The sequence below is a fragment of the Lonchura striata genome, chromosome 14, assembly GCF_050655825.1.
Source record: "Lonchura striata isolate lonStrDom1 chromosome 14, ASM5065582v1, whole genome shotgun sequence".
NCBI classification, from domain to species: Eukaryota; Metazoa; Chordata; class Aves; order Passeriformes; family Estrildidae; genus Lonchura; species Lonchura striata.
The window spans coordinates 7591427-7594687 of record NC_140716.1 but is presented as its reverse complement, the minus strand read 5'-3'; the positions used below and the strand labels follow the sequence as shown (position 1 = coordinate 7594687).

General features: G+C 49.1%; 1 protein-coding gene and 1 non-coding gene across 3 annotated transcripts in view; both read left to right on the top strand.

Moving 5' to 3' along the window:
- The first annotated feature begins 2912 nt into the window (after positions 1 to 2912).
- TRNAL-AAG (transfer RNA leucine (anticodon AAG)) lies at positions 2913 to 2994 on the top strand. The gene has a single exon. It is a non-coding gene; the product is annotated as a tRNA-Leu (tRNA).
- A 94-nt stretch (positions 2995 to 3088) lies between these two features.
- The window catches only part of POLR3E (RNA polymerase III subunit E), a 29042-nt gene continuing 28869 nt past the window's right edge, over positions 3089 to 3261 (top strand). For both annotated transcript variants that reach the window (XR_014958521.1, XM_021539768.4), the window contains exon 1: positions 3089 to 3197. The gene's annotated coding sequence lies outside the window, so the exon portion shown is untranslated. The remainder of the gene's footprint in view (positions 3198 to 3261) is intronic.

Sequence of the window (3261 nt, the reverse complement as noted above, 5' to 3'; positions counted from 1 at the left end):
CTTTTTCTCAGTAGAGTGTTACTCATTGCTTGTGGGTATTTGCTTTTGGGTTGTTTTTTTTTTCTTTATAAATTGCCAAAATTCAATCCTACTATTGCAAGCTTCCAGAAATCCTCTCTGTTGTTTGTATTATTCTATTCCCAATTTCATTCCCTTATTCCCTTTTAACAGTCAGAAGTAACTAACTGGGAGGAAATTATCTGTTTTCCACCAGAAAACAAAATGGTTGATGTGCTCTCTGATTTACATTTGATTACACACGTAATTACATATGTCTGTAGCCAATGGAGGATAAAATATAAAGACAGGAAAGCTCATGTCCAGGGTGCTACGGAGGCCTCCCTATCCTTTTAGCTTTTGTTTAGTCCTGAGAATAGGCTGGAAATTCTTGGGCTCTATGATTTCAGGTGGGATACAATATCTAATGATACACTGTCATCTTGCCTGTTTGAAACAGGCTCTTTCAAACTGTTAAAAATGGAGCTCTTAGTGTTGCCTTTTTACTGCTTTATTTAGACAGGTGGAACTTCTTATACCTGTGTAGTTTAAACAATGTGAAATTATCTTCTAGAAAGGGCACTGTGAAATAGCAGAATTTCCTAACAAAAAAGCACCATGTGGGCCTCTGCATTGTGGAAATCACTAAGATGAAAAATGGTGAAATTTGGCACTGCTCTAGCTTTATAGGCCTTTGGAGTTTTTAGATATAGCTGCTGTCACAGAGATGGAGTGTTTGGCAAATGTAACAAAGTAAGAATAGCATTCTTCAGAAACCATGGAGACAGCAAACTCTTACAGCTTATAAAGTGTAAATAAGTATATTGGCTTTTTCTTAATTACTGGTCTGTGGGACTGATTTGAATCTCGTTCTCTTCCCCACAGATAAAATTTCACTCAGAGTAGAATGAGTGCTGACAGAGCCAGGTGTAGTTACGATGGGTCAAGTCAGGACTTCTCATCTGAATTTGGAGAGGCAGAATTTCATTTGACCCTCTCAGGACGGATGCAGGGCAATGCTGCCAGGGGTGAGTCAGGGTATTTTCAGGTTTAAGTTCAGGGATATCTCTCAGTTGCTCCTGCTGATGGACTTAACTCCTGTGTGGGGACAGCTCAGGGCTTTGTAGCTATTGGGCCTTGCCTTTAGTCTGGGAGTCTGACATACTCCAGTATATGTGGGTCCTTGCTAGTCCTTGGCTATCCTGTGCCAGAAAACAAAGTAATGAGGCTTGTCCTATATTTTGAGTTCTCCTCACGTTAATTATTTTTTAATTTGGAAATGATTCTGCCATTATAACTGATGTTGCACAGGTGAAATGAAAAAACTGGTGACCCAGCTGCCACCCCCGAGGGACAGCCTGTGCTCTTAGCCCCTGTTTCCCACGTGGCTGATGTGAATAATCTTGGGTACACAGGCTTCCTTTGGTGCTCAGGAGAAATGTCTCTGTGGCCAGGCACAGAAACACTTCAGGGACAGAGGCTGAGCTCAGGGCAGAAAAGCACTTTTCAGGAGGGTGTTAGTTCCCTGCACTGCCTGGGCAAAAGGGCCTGTGGGACTGAGCATCCCACACAGTAAGGAACAGTTTGTAATGAGTGTGCTACGCAGCCTCCTGCACACACACACAGGCTTGAAGACTGTTAAAACTGACTCTTTGCCAAAACTTTTCTCTTGAGCAGGTTACAGGTGATTTGTTGTGTGAAGCCAGTTCAGGTCTGCCTGCCTTCTCTCCTCCCTGAACCTCTCCTGCTGCTCTGTTCTTAAAAAGCCGCACATCCTGAAAAGGCACTGAACTGAGGGTGTGAAACTTCAGCAGCACTAGAGGAGTTTATTCATGTTTACATGTGTATGCTGTTATTCCTCAATACTTGTAGGCAGTGAATTGAATTTTTTAGCAAGACTGTGCCGTGCTTCAGCCTCTCACAATGAGAGTGCTAAAAGCCTGGCACAGGTTGCTCTGAGAGGTGGTGGATGCCTTATCCCTGTAAACATTCAAGGTCAGGTTGGACAGGGCTCTGAGCTACCTGATCTGGTTGAAGATGTCCCTTTTCACTTTAGTGGATGGACTATCAGACATTTTTTAGACACTTCCAACCCCAACAAAACCATTCCCTGCTTCCATTTCAGCAGCTCCCTGGAAAGAGAGCTGGCACCACCGGGTGCTGCAGGGACAGGCTGTGGGAGGTGCCAGGGGAAAGGGTTGAATGATGCTGTCAGCAGGGCTCCCGCAGGTTTATTTTCTCTATCCTATTTAAATGAACTGCCACAAGGACAGAATTAAATCAAGCTGCATTAAGGCTTTGTGGCCTTACCATAGAGAAGCTGGAGTTCTTCCTCAAAATACAACCCTTCAGTTGTAATTAAGTGGTGAAAAAAAAGATTAATTCTTTACGAAAACTCACCAGACTTTCAGGCAAAATGCGACCAGAGACTTCCAGAGGCACGTGCATGGAGCACCAGCAGCTGAGGTGTGCTACCATGCATTTGCACAGGTGTACTGAGTACTGCCGTGCTGGTCCCTGTGCTATACGCAAAAGAACAACCCCCCAGGCATAAACTGCTGACTTTTGACTTTGCGAATTCAGGGAGCTCTGACTTTGCAACGGACAATTAGAATTTAGAACTTTTTTTAGGCTTTCAGAGGGGGTGCCCGGGCGGTGCCACACGTACGGCGCAGGCGGCTGTGCTGCTCCGTGGCATCCACGTGGCAGCGGGCGCGGCGCGGAGGGCTCGGGTGCATCGCGCAGCTCCAAGTGCCGCTGCTTGGGAACGGGCTGAAAAGGACCCCCCCGCATTTTATTTTCCGGGTAGAGGGGGTGTGTAGGCAGAGCGGTTGTTGGGGAAGGAGAAGGGTGGGAAAGACGGGGACAAACCGGTGTGCAGTAAAAGCATTGCCAAAAGGCAGCATGCTCGTGGCGGTAGCGTGGCCGAGCGGTCTAAGGCGCTGGATTAAGGCTCCAGTCTCTTCGGGGGCGTGGGTTCGAATCCCACCGCTGCCAGCCCGGGTTCCTTTTTGCGCCGCGGGCCGCCGCCATCGCCCCCTGGCGGCAGCGGCGGCCGGGAGAGCATTGTGGGTAGGAGGAGGCGCCGCGTCCCCACGTGCCGGCCCGCGGGCCACCAACATGGCGGCTGCCTGACCGCTGCCCCACCGACACGGGGAGCGGGGGAGCGGCGCCGCCGCCGCCGCCCGGCCCGCACACAGGTACGCGGGGCCGCGCTGCTTTTGCGCCTCCCGGGGCCGCCCCGGCGCCGGGGACCCTGCGGGT